Raw genomic sequence first — 19,356 nt, 5'->3', positions numbered from 1 at the left:
GTGTGCCCTCATCTCTCAGGGATGGAACTCTGCCAGTTGGAAACTGTTGGATTGGTAAAACCAGGTGGCAATTTGGCAAACACAAAATGATGCTCTCTTAAATCTGAAATAGGCAATATTATTTTAAATTTTTAAAGAAAAAATTATTTAAAACATTAAGCTTAATTTGCCTCTTTCTGGAGCATGTGATAATTCAGGCTCAGGGATATGGAAGAGATGGGAAGAGATGGGATAGTGAGGAAATGCAAATTCTGACTGCATTTAATGTAGAATGTAGTTTTATGCACATTGCCCAAAGGATCTGAATTCAAGATTCAAATTCAATGCTGTCACAAAGTGCTTGGGAAGAGATTTGCAACTGAGCACTTTAATAGCCACAGCAGACCCTCTCTCAGTCCGCCCATTCAACCAGACTTCCATCCTCTACCTCCCAGAATGTATATGAGGGACAGACACAGGACGCATCGTCCCTACTGTTACCCCCAAACACATCCCACCCTGAATTTCTCTACCCCCAAGGCAGCTCCATTCTCTCAGACTCAAGAGTCCTGAAGCCTAAGTCAACTGTGACTCCTCCCTCTGCCTTCTCTCCTCTGTCTCCTTCTTCTTATACATCCGATCAGTAGCCACACCACGTGCCTTCTGTCCCAGCTTTGTTTCTTGCATGAATCTCCTATTTTCTCTCATAACCCCTCACCTGGGTTACTGAAAGTCCCATCCAAGTGTCTCTGGCTTCTATTCCATCCTCCACATGACTCACGTTATGCATTGTGACCATAGTGATCTAGAACCTTAGCTTTTTTAGGAAGCAAGTGAATTTCCTTTCCATCTTTCTTATATCAGAAAAGAGAGTAGCTATTCATTGATTTACAAATTTAAAAACCTTGACTTGCTCAGTGTGACCCCGAAAGAACTACAAATAGTGCACATCTCCTAACACCCTACCCTTGATCTTCAGCAGTTCAGTGTTTTCGTGGCCCTAAATCTCTTTGGATGGCCTTAAGGAAACCCCAGCAAGGAGCCAACACAAGATGAGTAATGGTATAGTGACTCAGACAAGAACAAGATGTCTCTGAATGAAAGAAAACAGTGTACTCCAACCACAGGAAGCCGGAAGCGGAAACCACCATGAGAGCCGAAAGTCAGTCTTGAAGTAGCACACCTGCCAACTACCAACAACTGTCCTCAGGTTGGAAATGAATTAAACCAATGGCTGTCCTCTCAGTAAAAACTCCGGTGTCCAAAGTATGCTGTCTTCTCCTATCCCTTAAATAAGACTTCCTTTTGAGGTATACTGTTTAAACAACTCTTTGGGGCAGGAATTTCCTAAACTTCTCTTTTGCTGTGTGAGAGGACTATCTACCCATTGAGAGAGGGTCTGTCAATTCCCTTTTTTTTTTTTCAGCTCTTGGGATGCAGCTATGGCACATACTGCTGGCTTCCCACCTAATATCCATTTCTCTTCTCGCTTATTAACAGAATCCACATTAGAGGGTATACTAATGTTCCCTGATAAAATTTATATTTCCCAGCTTTCCTTACAGGTAATTGTAGCCATGGAACATAGTTCTGGTCGATAAAATGTAAGTTGAGGGGCTGGCCTGGTGGCGCAGCGGTTAAGTGCCCACATTCTGCTTCAGCAGCCCGAGGTTCACTGGTTCGGATATCCTGGATGCAGACATGGCACTGCTTGTCAAGCCATGCTGTGGCAAGCGTCCCACATATAAAGTAGAGGAAGATGGGCACAGATGTTAGCTCAGGGCCAGTCTTCCTCAGCAAAAACAGGAGGATTGACAGATGTTAGCTCAGGGTTAATCTTCCAAAAAAAAAAAAAAATGTAAGTTGAAGTCATTGGGTGGGGCTTCTAGAAAAGTCCTTAAAAGACTCAGCTGGCATGCACCTTTTTGCTTTTTCCCATTTTTCCTTTCCCCTCCCTGGAATGTGGATACGAACGCTGAAAAGGCAGCTACAGCCATCATTTTGCAGCCATGAAAGAAAGACAAGAGAATCATAAAGACTTCAGTCCCAACAGCCTCAAGCTGTTGAGCCAACACCACCACAACCATCCATCTCTGGGTTTCTTGTTACATGAGAAAATAAACCACTCTTTAGTTAATTACTAACATTCATGTTTACTATTAAATGCGCCTGACTTTTTAAAAAACTGATGTAGTAGCTTAAATGGGAAATAACAGAAGTGACTAATATGCAGTCCATGATCTACCATGAATCTTTCCTTTTGTGTACGTGGTGTGTATGAACGTGGTGTATACACACATGCACTGCTTGTCAAGCCATGCTGTGGCAAGTATGCTTCGTTAAATCTCAGATGTTATTATGGGCTGAATGTTGTCATCTCAAAATTCATATGTTGGAGCCCTACTTCCCAATTCGACGATATTTGGAGATGAAGCCTTGGGGAGGTAATTAGGTTAGAAGAAATCATGAGGGTGGGGCCCTCATGATGGGATTAATGCTCTTATAAGAAGAGACATTAGAGAGCTTGCTCTCTCCCTCTCCATGAGCACACAAAGAAGAGGTGATGTGAGCACACAGTGACCTACAAGTCAAGAGAAGAGACCTCAGAATGAAACCTACCTGGCCAGACCCTGACCTTGGATGCCTAACCTCCAGAACTATGAGAAATAAATTTCTGTTGTTTCAGCCACTCAGTCTATGATATTTTGTTTGGCAATCTGAGCTAAGACAGATGATTTCTGCGTCCTAAACAGGATCGGATACTATTTCTCTGGCCCCATCTCCACACAGCAACAATATCGACCTCAGCATAATTAATCTATCCTTCTGAGTCTTTTTGGTGTCGATCTATGCAAATCAACGGGATCAACAATGTGACAAAACACATTAGACTTCAAAATATTTACATTAACTATGTTGAACACTGCTAGTATTTGCCATCCCCTCACTGGATGCAGGACCCAGGGGAATGTAGTTCCTGTTTTCTTGATTAATTTTCTTGAGAAAACCTACTTATACAACTTCTGCCCTTTTTATCCTCAAAGATTGGGGTGGAGTTAGTTGGCTGTGGGTGAAAAGGTGAGAGACAGGCTGTGAAACCGCCATACCTTAATTTCTGTCTCATCACATGAACTATTTTATATATTTCCTAAATGCATTTTATATGAACTACCAATTTTCAACCCAATTTAATTTAATCAATTTAATAATTGACACCTGTTTAATAACTTCTTAAAGCTACCATATCCTTTCCCAAATCAAAATTTTTAGTTTGATAATAAGCCCTATCACTCGGAACTCTCCTACCTTAAAATTACTATCAAAATTCAGATTTGGCAAACCCTTTCAAAATACATGCGCAGTACTCCTCGAAATTGTCAAGGTCATTAAAAACAAGATAAGTTTGATAAGCCGTTACAGCCAAGAGGAAACTAAGGAGACATAGCAACTAAATGCAATGTGGGGTTCTGGATGGGATCCTGGACAGAAAAAGGACATTAGAAAAAGTTAAGGAAGTCTGAATAAACTATGGGGATTATAATAATATAATATATAACATATAATATTTTTTTTTAAAGATTTTATTTTTTTCCTTTTTCTCCCCAAAGCCCCCCCGTACATAGTTGTATATTCTTCGCTGTGGGTCCTTCTAGTTGTGGCATGTGGGACGCTGCCTCAGCGTGGTTTGATGAGCAGTGTCATGTCCGCGCCCAGGATTCGAACCAACGAAACACTGGGCCGCCTGCCCCAGAGCGCGCGAACTTAACCATTTGGCCACGGGGCCAGCCCCATAACATATAATATTTTAATATAATAATAATGTATTGATATTGGCTAATTAACTATAACAAATGCACTGTACTAAATTAAGATGCTAATAACCGGGGAAATTGAATGTGGCACTTTCTGTACTATCTTCCAAAATTTTTTTCTTTCAATCTAAAACAGTCCTAGACAATAAAATCTATTTTTAAAAATTCTACATATGGTGAGATTACAACTCTGTTTTTAAAAGAAAAAGGAAAACAGCTCTCTTCATTACTAAGTATATAAATAAAAGCTACCAACACGTCAACAGTGACTGTGTTTGGGGAGTAGGACCTAGGTGATTGTTCTCCTTGCCCCAATATTTTTTCTATATTTTCCAAATTATCCAGCATGAACATTTATTACTTTTATAATGCAAAAATACAAGCCTAGAGACATTAAATAACATAACTGAAGCTACAGAGAAGTTGGTAGGATACAGAGTTGGATGTGAATCTAAGATGTTCAACTCTAAGTCATGAGTTTGTTCCATTATCTTGGGCAAATTTATTTAACTCTGAATCCAGCTTTCCCCACCATAAAATGGGAAGATCAGGACGACCTATTTTGTGCAGTTACTGTGAAGATTAGATACAGCATTTATAAATCCCTTAGAGTAGAGCTGGGCAAAGAGTAAGTGCTCAATACATGTAGCTGCTATTATTGATCATGATGGGGATGATGGTGCCTGGAACTGCATAACTGCCCCTAAACTCACTATATCTGGCAGTGGAAATGATACTCTGGTAGACGGTTAGTGATGGTCTTATTTTGTGCTCTGTAATAAGTGAAATTAGCATTACCAAGAAGCATAATTCTCCCCTGAGAGCAATAATGTACATGTGCGGAGTATCTGTCTTCCTAAAAAACCATAAGGGCAAACCAAGGATAAAAAGCCACAGATGACACTATCTGGACCCTAAGTGGCCTATGATAAGATGTTATTGCTTATTTACCAAAGGACTTGAAGGAAATAATTGTACCCTAATAGGACTCAATAATAAAAATCATTTGGTTTCCATATTAAAAAACTCAAGTAAGAGAGAGTGGTTAAAACCTGGATTTTTGGAGTGGGACCTGGAGTCAGCACACCTTCAACACTGTTACATTCTAAGAGCTCAAGCAAGTTCTTACCTCTTTGATCATAACACTATACGAGATTACTGGGGGCAGGGGAGGGGGAAGTTAGATGAACACATATCTTTAAAGGGTTTAGGGGCTGGCCCCATGGCTGAGTCATTAAGTTTGTGCGCTCTGCTTCGGAGGCCTAGGGTTCCGCCAGTTCAGATCCTGGGCGCGAACCTAGCCCTGGTCATCAGGCCATGCTGAGGCGGCGTGCCACATAGCAGAACTAGAAGGATCTACAACTAGAATATATAACTACGTACTGGGGGGCTTTAGGGAGAAGAAGAAAAAAATATATTGGCAACAGATGTTATCTCAGGGCCAATCTTTAAAAAAGTTTTAAAAAAATAAAGAGTTTAGTGTGCACAAGAAACCCAACGAATGGCACTAGCATTATGCATTAGATTTTGAATGACTTGTTAAACTCATAATATACTGAGCTTCCCAACACCCCATCTTTCCTACTTGCTATTCCAACTTTAGCTCAAATCAGTGGAAACCAGTGATCCTGTGGTCAAGTTCCCAGAGAGCAGCCTCATTGAAATGACCAAGCAAATGTAATCTCAGCCAAGGACAGGTTCTCAATGACAATAAGACTGAAGACACTTAAAATTAAATTAACTGCTCCTATTGGACTCATCAATCTCCAAAGACTAAAGCAATAGCTTCTTAATTATTATACACAGATCCTGGTGGAATCAGGTTGAGTCAACAAATGTGTTCTACTGCTTGTTTAGCTATATCTAAAAATTATGGGAAATTGGAAAGCAATACCTCTTGAGATAATGAAAGACAACCATGAAACTACCAACTGAAATGCATTAAAATTTAAGAAAGTGAATTATCCAAGTTGAAAAATGGTTTAAATTCAAAATCACGTAGATGGATAAAAAGGATCAGCCCCTAGAGACAATACCTCTACCACACTTGCTCTGCTGCTCTTGTAGCTGAAGAAAGTGACCTATGTTTTCAGTTCACTGGCATCAAGGGAGCTCTCTGGGATCTCTGGCAATATTTATTTAAGGAGTTTTCAAAAGGAATATTACATCTGGGCTAGAAGTGCTGATGAGAAAATTAAACTGTGGCCCTGTATTTAAGCACACAGAGTAAGGCACTGTATCTAAATCAAGCCTTCCTGCCATATGCAGAAGCACAGTGGCTGTCACCAAACCACAGAGGTCCCAGTTGGTAAAAACAAAAATAACTTCATACGTACTCCTCCCTTCTCTAGGGCTTCAACCTCTTTATTAAACGGGGTTCTCACACTTCCAATTACAACACAGTGAATTGATTGTGCAACAGCATCCCTAACATTGAAGTCAGCCTAACTTTGTTTTTGCTTCTAGAGGGTGTGTTTGTTTTTTCATCCCAACCCAGAACAATACATGCTTGCCTTGAGTTTTACCCTCTGAATGCAGATTACTCACCTTCTTCTTAAATTTGTAGACTCAAAGAAGGGAATGAAATTATTTAGAATATCTTCAGGTCAAACTTTTGAGTATCTTAATTTGGAAGGTTATTTTAGTATTGGATTATTTTGTAACCACTTATCAAACAATGGTTAAAACTCTAGGTCCCAAGAGGCAAATTTGAATCTTCAAGTCTTTTTGGATGTCTTCTTTGCAAGTAACTTGAATTAAGATTTTAAACTTAAATTTGTATGTGGGAATGAGACATAGCATGTCTATGGGGGAAGGAAATGGCTATTCTTAGTACAATTTTCAAATAGATTTTAGTGGTGTTCTCTGTCTTGACTCACAGGAGCACAGGGAAAATACTTCACTCATCCTTTTGCACTTCATGGCTGTATCTGGTCTGCTCTTTAAAGTAGGGTATGAAAGATTAAAATAAATACACGTTGTTTTCTGTCGAAACCGATGATAGAGGTATCACTTCCAACCAAAATTTACAAACAGAAGTGTCAATTACCTTAATAGAAGGAAGGATATTTGCAGATGTTTCATAATACTAATCCATTGGACTCTGCTCTACAAACAGACTTGATTTACCAGGCAATTTAACTTCAGGAGCAGCTACATAATTTGTGGGACTCAGTCAGAATAAAAATGAGAGACCAGCCCCCTTGGTCAAAAATTATTAAGAATTTCACTATGGTGACAGCAGAGCATTAACCAAGCATGAGGCCCTTTGAGTACAGGGCTCTATGCAGTTGCACAGTTCACACACCCATGAAGCCAACCCTGGGTCACATCCATCCTGTCAAAATTATCTGCATTATGCTGGTGACTATCTAGATAATGTGCTTGGGGGCTTACTATGCGTAAGGAAAGCTGAGGTGCTGTGCTTTGTCTTTGAAAGCCCTCAGCCAGAGGATATAGACGCTGTGTCATGTCCAATACTATAACCCAGATACTTTAAAAGCAACAAAGTTGATGGATGCATCAGGATGTAGAGATCAGATGCTACCACACCCCACGATCTCTTTCTACACGCTTTCATATTTGCCAAGAACCCTCACATATCATCCTCTTTGCCAAGTCCCTCTCGGTCTCCACCTCGAATTAGCATCTGGATACAAATATGACTTTACACAGTATCTATGTACAAATAGTCCTGTCAGGCCAAAATCACAAGAAAATTCCACATGTTGATGACACTGATCACTCTCTCTTCAGTGAAAGAATATCCAGTCTTCTTGGATTTGAACACAAAGAGGGAAAGGTCTAGTTTTTGGTTGTTGTTCCTTGTTCTTTTGTTTTTGATTTTTATACTTAATGAGACCGTAGGGAATTGTGTAGCAATGAGGTAATCCTAGTGAATGTATCAGCAAGTGCTTTGGCTACGAGAGTTCCTACTGGAAAGCAATTCCATACAAAGGAAAGCATAATGTTGACATAAAAGGAAATGAACAGGGGAAGATGAAGGATAGGCTAAGAGTGTTTCCCAGGGTAAAATCAATGAGAAGGCTAGAGAGAACACTGTGGGCATCCATAGTTTTGGGATGTGGCTTGATGAAGCTGTGGATAAACCAGAGGAGCGTTGTTTTGCCATAAGCCTATGAGAAAACTCAGGCTCAAGAACAGATTCTTAAAATTACAAATAGTTCTTGAATGTTTAAAAGATGATTAACCTGAATCATAAAGAGAGAAATGCAAATAAAAATTGCATTGAAATACCATATCTAAGCTACTAGATTAGCATGAATTCAAGAGTTTGATGCCACATTCTGATGGTGAGGCTGTGGAGAAACAGGCACTTTCATACATTCCTAGTGGAAGGGTCAGGTAGTGCAATGCCTATGGAGGGCAATTTGACAATAGCTATCAAATTTACGAAGGGTGTACACCCTTTGACCTAGCAATCCCACTTTTAGGAATTTATTCTCAGTTTTATTTGCACACATTAGAAAGGACATATGCACAAGATTATTTATCACAACATAGTTATAATAGAAAAAGATAAGCAATCCATACAGCTATCATTAGCAGATTAGCCAAAAACATTAAACTATATCAATAAAATGGAATGCTAACCAGCTGTACAAGAATGAAGGCATATTCTATCTATAGAAAAGGTAGATTTTTAGGTACAGAGGATACATACAATGTGCTCCTGTCGTATTAAGAACAAGGGGGACAACATATTTGTTATCAGACTGGCTGCAAGAAGAATTTCTGGAAGAAGACCCAAAAAGACTAATAAAAACAGTTACCTATGGGAAGGGGTGGAGATCAAACAGAAGACAGGAGTGGGAGCAAGAAGCCTGACTGTATGTGTGTGGGTACCATTTAGATTTTAAGGCCTATGAACATATTGTCTTTATTAAAAATTAGAAATTTAAATAAATAAATGCATGACCAAAAAGAAGAGAAAGATTAAAATACAATAATATAATAAGGTCTAACCTTTCTGTGCACAGAAGAAACTGAAGCCAAGAGAAATGAAATAGCCTGAAATTCCAAGGCAGCTCGTGGCAGAGCCTGTGCTGGAAGCACGGAGAGTTGGACCACTCTGCTAAAGTAAGACACGGCAACACCTTCATATCCACGTGGTCACAGGTGGCAGGGTGGCCAGTGACACTGAAATCTATAAATTTGATATGCCATAGCTGTCAACATTTCCCATCTCTGAAGTTACTGACATTGGAGTAAATTTTATGTCTTTATAGTATTTAACTTCTAATTGAAATTGCCAAGATATGTGTTACCAACATTTTTAATAAGAAATAAGATTGCTAAGGACATGGAATATATCAGACAAAAAGTCTCATGAATGAAAAAAAAAAAACAAAGCCAGAAGGTCAGTACTGGGGAACTGGGGTACCAAAGTCAGTTTAGAAGCAGTCAGGGCCTGTGTCCAGACTTGGAGAAGGTTCCCCATCATCAACCATGCTGCTGGGATGGGGTTGGGAAGGGCCCACAAGAGTAGGGTTTGCATTTGGTGGTGACTTTCATCGACATTCCACACTTGGTTCTCTCCTCCCTCCTTCCCCCACCTTTACTCATATCCTGATATTATTCATGTAAGAGTATCTTTCTTCTGCTACAGTCAGTTCCTGGAAGGTCAGCGGTGATGTCTTCCTCACTTCCAGGTGGCCCACTGTGCCCCATGCCCAGCCAGTACTTTGACCATACTAGGCTCCTAGATTCCTAGAACATTAGAAGCAGAAGGGGTTTTAGAAATATCTAGTCCAATTTTTTTGAAATTTTTTTAAAAATAATAAATCCCTTTTCAAATGAAAACTATACAGACCCCTCAAAATGTATAAAACAGATTAAACCAACAGAGATGCTTTGGTTGAAGAGGGAGCAAGCGAGGGAAAGAGAGATGAAGGTCGGCTTGCAATAGATGCCTGCCGTTCCCCCTGTGAAGCCCCACGGCACCTCAGGGGACGCCGTCTGGAAACTGCCGATGCAGCACAATCCCTTCATTTTCTAATGGAGGCATTCCATAAAGGTTTTTCACCCTGAATTCCCATCCAAGGCAGGACTAGGGAGCTGCAACAGTCGGGGTCACCATGTTGCACTTACCTGGGGGGTATTGGTTCTATCTAGGTGAATAGAGTGATGAATGGAAAGAACAGAATCTGTGGAGGTTCCAGAAACACACACCCTCTTCTTTCCTAGTGTACGTGTTGGGAGGAGACCCACTTTAGGGACGGGAAACAATACACATTCTGTCTGGTCCTGCTCAGTTTATAACCCTTCTAGAACAAGTTAGGCACTTCCCTCTCAGAGGAAAGGGCTGGGGCAGGGAGAGCATCGAGGGCCTGGGCACCCAGCCTACTTCAGCAAGGGCCGTTCACGGGTCGCTCCTTATCCACCAGATCCGTGTCAGAGCCCGTGTAAGGGCTATTCTGAAAGACTTGTTTAAGATTGTTTGAGATGGATGGGGATCCACAGACAAATGGAAAGCTAATCTCTTACTGTAGTGTGTGCTACTGATGCACCTGGCCATGTTTGGAAGGGGCAGACAGATTAATAATAAAGAAATGAAACCTTTCAAAGAGGGACAGGTCCTCTGAAGAAAATAAAACAGAAGGATGGTGTTTTAGACCAGATGGGGTAATTACCTTGCAATAATAAACAACACCCAAAATCTCAGTGTCCTAAGGCAAGACAGTTGGAGTTTTTCTTTTATGCATGCCCCATACCCCATGCCTCAGCGGGGCTCTGCTCCGTGTTCTCACCCCTGGGTACCACCAAGGCTGATGAGCCTGCACCATCACATCGCTTTCATCTATGCCCCGTTGGCCAAAACTTGTACCACAATCCTGCCTGACTACAAGGTGTGAGGAAAGTATGATCTTCTCACGTGTCCCAGAGGAGAGGAGGACCACGGATGAGAGCAGCAGACTGGGGCGGGGAGCACCAGGCTCACCAGGGCCATCTGGCAAAGGCATTCGAGGGAGACCTGCTGGATGAGAATGACCCGCCAGAGGAACAGAGTAGGGAAGGCATCTCAGGCAGAGGGAATGGCAAATGCTGATGGCCCTCAGGCCAAAGCAAGTGGACGCAGAAATGCAGGAAGGCCAGTGTGCCTCGAGCACCGTGCGTGAGGAGAGAGTGGCAGGCGGTGAGCTCAGTGAAGCCACAGATGAGAAGCCTTGAAGAGCGTAATAAAGGATTTCAATTTTATCCAAAGCATGACCCAAACTCAAGTTGGCTAACGTTTCCTCTTTTTAACAAAAAAAAACCAAAAAGCCATCCTTACATTACTCTGAAAAGAAAAATTCACATTTTTCTTTTCAGAGTTTTCCATTTCTCAGACTACCTTCTTCTGCGCCTCTACCTTCTTCATAGTCACCTCAGGTTCACCTTCTTCTAAGCACTTGAAATACCACAGAACATCGTGACAGCCTTTGCAATGTTTCCCGGAACTCTTTACCTCAGTTCTGTGTTTTCTCAGGCCTGCTTCAGGGTCTTGATCAGCACCCAGATCTGTGCTCTTAGCTGCTGACAGAACACACATTCTCTGAAAAGGCAAAAAACAAGGAAGTCACCGTTCCGAGAAGAAAAAAGAAGAAATTTTATTTTCACAGCAGAGAAATATCTCTTCTCTATCAGAGCCTAGTATTTTTAGAACTGAACCAAATATAGAAAGCTTTTTACTCCCTAAAGAAATAATCTAGAGTGATGGATGTTCTGGAGTGTATTGAGTTTCCAGAGGTGCTTTCCAAAGGAGGAGATCTTGAGATCTTTATCTTCCACACCATTTATGTTTGATGGAAACCTCTTCAAGTCCAAAACATTTCCTGCTCTTCCTGCTATTAAAAGGATAAACATTTAAGAAAAGCAGGAAACTCTCTCTGAGCCTCAGGTTTCTCATCTATAAAATAGGCATGATTAGCAACAGAGCAAAGCCAGATGTTGAGATAACAGAGTTGATGCTGAGTGGCCTCACCCTCCTTCCCACTTCTGGCCGTGAGTGCTGCCTCACGAGGGCACCAGGCACTTCTCAGTGGGCCAGTGGAGAAGTGAACTCAGCCCTATGGCCTGCATAACAGGTTCTCCAGGCTGCTTGGCGAAGGCCAACATGAATAACCAGTGACTATTGTGTGAAATTGGGCTGAGCAGCTGACCTGGTTAGAACATAGTGCTAAATAGCAATCTTTTCGTTCAGGCAACTCCTCCAGGAGGTCCCGAATACCTGTCCTACAGTGGAGTATAATCTCTACATAGGCAAACTTTTCAGTCAGGTAATCTGATATCCAATCACAGCCCAGTGACTTCCTGGCTGTTAATCAATCTGTCTAGGCTTCATCTTCCCTAGTTTGAAAATGAGGGTAATGGGGCTGGTTTCCTCAGGTTATTGTGAGCATTATGATATATTTCATATCAATCTGTCAGCATGATACATGATCCACAGTCTCAGTAAACATTAACTTTCATCACCGCCACCATCAACATTGAAGAGTGGAGAGTCACTACTTAAAAATCTCCCATGTGGACTTCATCAGACTAAAGAGCTTCTTCAAGGCAAGGGAAAACAGAATTGAAACAAAAAAACAACCCACTAATTGGGAAAAAATATTTACAAGTTATTTATCTGACAAAGGGTTAATCTCCATAATATATAAAGAACTCACACAGCTCAACAACAAAAAATCAAACAATCCGATCGAAAAATGGGCAGAGGACATGAACAGACATTTCTCCAAAGAATATATACGGATGGCCAATAGGCACATGAAAAGATGCTCATCATCACTAATCATTAGGGAAATGCAAATCAAAACTGCACTAAGATATCACCTTATACCTGTTAAAATGGCAAAAATATCCAAAACAAAAAGTGACAAATGTTGGAGAGGTTGTGGAGAAAAAGGAACCCTCATACACTGTTGGTGGGAATGCAAACTGGTGCAGCCACTATGGAAAACAGCCTGGATATTTCTCAAAAAATTAAAAATAGAAATACCTTATGACCCAGCCATCCCACTACTGGGTATCTATCCAAAGAACTTGAAATCAGCAATTCCAAAAGTCCCATGCACCCCTATGTTCATTGCAGCATTATTTACAATAGCCAAGATGTGGAAGCAACCTAAGTGCCCATCGACACATGATTGGATAAAGAAGATACGGTGTATATATATACAATGGAATACTACTAGGCCATAAAAAAGATAAAATCGTCCCATTCACAATGAAATGGATGGACCTTGAAGGTATTATGTTAAGTGAAATAAGCCAGATAGAGAAAGACGAACTCTGTATGACTCCACTCATAGGTGGAAGTTAAACATAGAGACAAAGAGAACTGATTGGTGATTACCAGGGGAAAGGGCGGGGGGGGGGGGGCGGCACAAAGGGTGAAGTGGTGCACCTACAACACGACTAACAATAACGTACAACTGAAATTTCACAAGATTGTAAACTATCATAATCTTAATAAAAAGTTTTTTAAAAATCTCCCATGTGATTTGGAGATGTCAATTATTGAGTTTCTAGCTGTCAGGCTTAAGTATTTACAAATCATCCCAAAGAGTAGATTTAAACTAGAGAATAAATGCTGAAACTTCCTTCAGACACTGTCATCACTATGAAGAATTTCTTCCTTAGATCTGCTTTTTAGGTTCTGCCTCTCTCCTTTTGTTTGTCCGTTTGTCTGTGTTTTCTTTCCAAGTTAAGAAGGAGAATCTCTTTTGTGTCACAACCCTTTATATATGAAGTTTGTTACTAGGCAATTCTAAACCTTCTTTTCTAGTAATTCCAGCCCTGTGTAACGCATGGAAATCGAAGTGGGGTTCCAGGTTCAAGATAATTCTATCTTATGCTATTATGAAAATTAAATAATGTATTGTGAAAGTATGTGTAAACAGTAAGATTCTATTCAAATGTTAGCCATTATTATATATATTGTTTCCTTATATTCCTCAAATACCATAAAACTTTGTCACCCAAACTGTAAAAGTAACTGGGTTAACTAGTTTGACTGGTTTTAAGTAGGGCCACTTGTGGGTTGTACTCTGTTATCCTATTTCCAACACCACAAGAACTGCCTTTGCAACAAATCACAGAAACCAGAAGATGAGCAACCAGCTACAGACGACAGCTAAAGAGCAAAAGTACATAATTTACTTCCAACAATCTCTTCTCGATAGCATCAAATCCATAAAAATGCTTAAGTCACAATAGATAGATGCAAACATGACTTCTCTGGTTTAGTAGACAATAATCTCATGATTATAGCTTGATCAGCTAAAATCATTTCTAAAGACCCACAAATTGGTCCAAAAAATTAACCTGCTGGGCCAGCCCCAGTGGCCTAGTGGTTAACTTCCACACGCTCTGCTTCAGCAGCCTGGGTTCGGTTCCCAGGCATGGACCTGCATCACTCATCTGTCGGTGGCCATGCTGTGGTGGTGGCTCACATACAAAAAGAGGAAGATTGGCCACAGATGTTAGCTCAGGGTGAATCTTCTTCAGAAAAAACTAATTAACCTGCTTTTACCTGAATTGCTCATATAACCATTCTTACCAGAAAATAATGTTTTTCTATGTAAAACCCAAAATTACTAAGAATTCTCAAAATTCTCCACCTGATATAGTGTTAGACACAGAATGTGTGGCATAAAGAGAAAAGGAGAGATGCAGCAGTTATCTGAGCCTGTCTGACTGCTCCCTCTTTCTTCGCATATTGCAATGACCCTACTTTAGGCTCCTGTCTTATTCAGAGTGGGTTGATAGGAAAGTCTCCTAACCAGATCCCATGACTATACAAAAAACGCTGAGCACATAGCACACGCTCCATACGTGTTAACACTTCCCCTCACACAACCCCATCCTACTTCCACATTCATTTGCTAAAACACTATACTACATCAGTTTACTCTTCCTGCCTCCAAAATGGTCAATATACCAAAAGAAGACTATACACATACATATATTATACACACATATATTACTCAATTTAGATTAAATAAACATTTTTAAAATCTAAACATAGAAATTGTAACAAATAGAAAAGCATACCAGCTTTTTAGAAGAATAATAGTCTATGCTTTGACAAATTTGAAAAACTTATATAGAGAAAAAAGAGTAATCTAACAACTCAATATTTATAATAAATACAATGTAAAAAATGAAATAGACACCAATATTTTCAATAAATATTATTCACAGAGGGTTCCCAACTACAGTATACAAAAAGATCACACAAATTGGTGAGAAAAACCATTGATACTCCAGTAGATGAACTGGCAAGACACAAACAGAAAATTCATGCAAGAAGAAATATAATTTTCAAAAAAATAAGTGGAGGAAATGCTTAATGTAGCTAGTAACAAAAACAGAAATACAAATTAACAACAAGGTAGATAGAAAATGGAAGGAGAGCAGAGAGTTGGAACCAGACACTACCTCAAGTCCCAGCAGGGCCACTCCCATGCCATAAGATTCGTGCAAAGTGTTTACATCTCTCAATTTCAGTTCCCTCATCACATGATTATACTCATCTCACATGGTTGTTTGAAGGATTAAATAAAATAATCTTGGCAAAACACCTAATAAAATACCCAACACAAAGGAAGTGCTTAATAAATGGTTGTTATTATGTTACTGTGGTTATTACCGTGTAATACCTAAGAAGTTAACATAATACTTATAATATTCTCATTGGGTATCAGTAAGGGGGTGGCAAAACTAGTGCACCCATTCATTAATAGTGTCTTTAAAATGGTCTAACTTTGGCAGAGTTCAAGTTATAACAATGTCCATGCCTTTTGTGAATGTATCCTAGAGTGATACAGTAAGGAAAAGACTGAATTATTCATCACAGCATTACTTATAAAATTAAAGCAACAGCATAAATATTTGACAATTCAAAAGTGTTTATTAAACGCAGATACCAGTGGAAGATTATATAGCTGCTAATAACAAAGTTGAAATAATATTGAACGGGATAAAAGTAGATTGTATATGTGGTACGATTTCAAAATAAGAGGTGTTTTTAGATATTAAAAGAACAGGAGAAAGCATAGAAGCCTGAACCCACATGATGGCAGGGTTGTCTTAGGTCGGCTTCCCCAAAAGCAGGCCCTGGAAGGAGGATTTGCAAGCAAACCATTTACTGCGGAAGTGCTCCCAGCAGACATTGGAAAAGGAGTCGAGGGAGCAGCTAAAGGCAGGGAAGGAGCCAAGCACAGTGCGGCTTTCAGGCAGTCTTTCCCGGAGCAGTCTCAGCCTGGTCCTGCGGGGAATTCTCAAGTGCAACTACACTTCACCGTTTTTCCTACTCAAGGCAAGAGTGCTGAGCTTTCGATCTTTTGGAACCAGGGGCAGTCACTAGCTAACAGCTGCCAAGTGAGGTCCCAAGCATTCCAGGCTCCCCATGCCAGTGGCAAAGTGGCTCCCACAGCCCCAAGGCAGTCCTCTGAAGAGAGTGGCAGGTGCAGGTGGTATTACACACACACGCAATGGTAACTATGCAGAGGTGGGTGAATATGTTAATTAGCTTGACTGTGGCGATCTTTTTACAATATATACATATATCAAAACAACAGGTTGTACACTCTAAAAATATACAATTTTTATATTTCAAAGATACCTCAATAAAGCTGTTAAAAGAAAAAGAGGAGAGAAAGCTCACAGAAGCTGGGGGAGGGGTGCACAGAAGCAGTAAAAGGGACCAAAGGGGATCTGGGCAGAGCATTAACAAATCCACACAGTGAGTCTTTTCCTTTTCAATTTCATTTCAATCATGTGTTTGAACCATGCAGAAACACAGAAAGAAAGTACTTTCAACAGCACCCCACCGCTACAGAGTAAAATCCAGATTTGTCGAGGTCCAATATAATCAAGCTTATTTTCCTGAATGTACAGTGACCAGCATGAGTATCCCCTTCGTAGACACTGCCACTCCATCTATCCTTACACACATCCCCTGCTACCAGCCCCTCCTCAAGCTGCCATGGGACCAGACCACCCAGCCTTGGGAGATCCCACCCACCAACCACATCCTCTCCCCTTCTTCTCCCTTGGGGCTCAGACGAAGTGAAGATTTAGAGACGTCTTTAAGCTTCAAAGGATGTGGAGTGTGAAGCCTCTGGACCTGGCTTGGATTCTGCAATCGGGTTCAAGTTTCAATACTTGAATGTGTTGGAGTAAGGTCGGATTTGGGATTATAAGTAATATTTCAGCCAGTTCTAAGGATAAAATAAAATTCAGAAAGCAGTCTGGGAACCCAACTGCAGTTTAGAATGTCACTTCTATGAGAAATCACTAAATTTCAAGCAATTCCCTTAAGAAATATCTTTAAGAAATGCCCTATTCAGGCATTCATATATAGAAAGATATATGTATGACTTTGTAAAGTGTTTTGATCTCATATTTAAATAACCTCAAAAATACGTGAATATGATTTGACCCAATGTAATTCAAAGACAGAAAAGAAATGTGTAAAATGATATTCAATGAAGCAATCTTTATGAGAGAAAAAAAGAAAACATTAGGAAAAATCCTGAGGGGATTAGTACAAAACGTGTACATTAATTCAATGAAACATTATACAATCATTGATGCTGCTTAGAGAATTTTTAATAGCATTGGGAAATTCTTATGAAATAATATGTGGAAAAGTATCATATGACATTTAATAGAGTATATTTTCATTACATTTAACTAAAATAATAAGCATAAATTGAAACCCACCTAGACTTCCTTCCTTGAACATTTCTCTAGAGTCACCTGTGTTCTCTGAACACATCTGGTTTTCAAATTCAACCACTGATCGTTCTATTCTACTTCCTGCAACATATTCTGGTCACGCATGTTTGTGCCGCCACATATTTGTTCCTTGAAAATTCAAATACAGACATAAAATAGGTGCTTATAACATACCAAGGATGGTCCTGGGAGCTGGAGACATAAAAATGAGTAAGATTTGTTGCCTAACCGTCATGGAATTCACGTGGAGGTAGGGAGATAGACACAGCAACTGAGCACAGTGGTAAATACAATGGGCTGACAGTATGATGGCAGTGTTAGCAACATGCTCTGGAAACTCAGCTCTGTGATGCATTTGATTAGTAAGCATTCTCTGCAGAGCATTACTCAAGTAGCTATTCCAAGAATAGTTATTGATCACTTAACTGATTGAAATTCAAATAAACTAAATAAATGCATCCATTTAACTGAGCAAATGATTCAGCTAGAATCTTCAGAATAACTGGTAATGTCAATAAATTTCATGGCTTGATTTTACCTCTAGTAACGTAGACGTTACTAGAAGTTATTGCTTTCTAAAGCAGATGATTTTGCAGCTAGTAACATAAGATGGAAAAACAGCTGGCAAGGAAAACATCAGTGTCTTGAGGGACACAAATATTTTTAAACATATACTCTTCTCTCCATCAAATCAGAGGTTCTCAAAATTTCATGTGCATAAAAACCATCTGACAGATTTGTTAAAAATGCAAATCCAGTACGTTTGGGGTGAACACCAGGAAAAAGCACCTCAAGTTATTCAGATCCAGTAATACGAAGACTATTCCTTAAAATATATCATTTTAAATACTTTAATAAACATATTTTGTGAAGATAATATTCTACCACAATAACAGCTTTAAAAATAGCACCCTAATTAAGGAAAACACTTTTTCAAAATACTCAAAGCAGAAAAAAGTTAAGTAGATTTTGTTTAAGAAATGTCATAGCTGTGTATATAGACTCAGATATTAAGTAAAGAATATTATATATACTACTTACACTGCCAACATTACAAACTCTGCTTACTCTGTCACTTGTCAAGGTGGAAGACAGTGTTGTGAAGTTGGATTTTCATCTTTTGAGGTCTAGCTCCAGGCTAAACTGAATTTTACCCTTGAAATGGCATTAGTCAAATTTCCTTGCAGCCCTTCCCGTTGGTGAGAGCACGCCAAAGTTGTACTGACTGATGAGTCAGAATCCTGGAAGCAGAAAGTTATGGAAAAATGAAATCTGTAATTAACTTTTGGGAACATGTTGTCTTCCTTCTAAAGGCCTCTAATCCACAAGTTAAGATTTGCTCATGAAAATTGCAGAACTTTTGAAAATCTGCCACAGTAAAGAAAAGGAAAACTGCTTGAGACAGAAATTTTTCAGGCAGAAAATTGGTGCCAGTATGCAACGGTGTTAGTTAGCTGTGCTGTATGCTATAAAATCCAGGATTGTTACACAGGATTTGTAAACTCGTGCACTGGTTCCAGGGATCACAATGCAGAGGAAGCATAATGTGGTAGAGAAAAAATAAGACATTATTTCTCGTCCCAGCTCCACCACCAATAAGTTCCCCAACCCAGGTAAATTCCTGAAACTTTACGAACTTCAGTTTCCACATTTGTGAAATTCAGAGTGAGACATTGTGCTGACGTTGAAAGATGCACATGATGTATTGGAAATACTGTATTGCCATTGCCTAGCACAGTCTTTGACTCTGAATAAGTGCTCAATTAAGAATTGGTAGATAAATGAATGAACGAAACAGTGAAATTACATAGAATAA

At 39.8% G+C, this 19,356-nt stretch overlaps 1 protein-coding gene across 11 annotated transcripts in view; it reads right to left on the bottom strand.

The window, feature by feature from the left end:
- Positions 1-18,771, bottom strand: part of ZPLD1 (zona pellucida like domain containing 1) — a 317,360-nt gene extending 298,589 nt beyond the window's left edge. For 4 of the 11 annotated variants that reach the window (XR_011503139.1, XR_006528379.2, XR_006528380.2 and 1 more), the window contains exons 1-2: positions 18,582-18,771; positions 11,260-11,346 (exon numbers count right to left, since the gene is read on the bottom strand). The gene's annotated coding sequence lies outside the window, so the exon portion shown is untranslated. Of the gene's footprint in view, positions 1-11,259; positions 11,347-17,525; positions 17,855-18,581 lie in introns of those variants that run through there. The other 7 variants (XR_011503141.1, XR_011503142.1, XR_006528381.2 and 4 more) reach the window with 6 other exon arrangements.
- Between the last annotated feature and the right edge of the window lie 585 nt (positions 18,772-19,356).

This window comes from Equus asinus, chromosome 5, assembly GCF_041296235.1.
Source record: "Equus asinus isolate D_3611 breed Donkey chromosome 5, EquAss-T2T_v2, whole genome shotgun sequence".
Classification (NCBI taxonomy): domain Eukaryota; kingdom Metazoa; phylum Chordata; class Mammalia; order Perissodactyla; family Equidae; genus Equus; species Equus asinus.
Note: the sequence above shows the minus strand (reverse complement) of the source record. Positions and strands in the feature narration are given on the sequence as shown.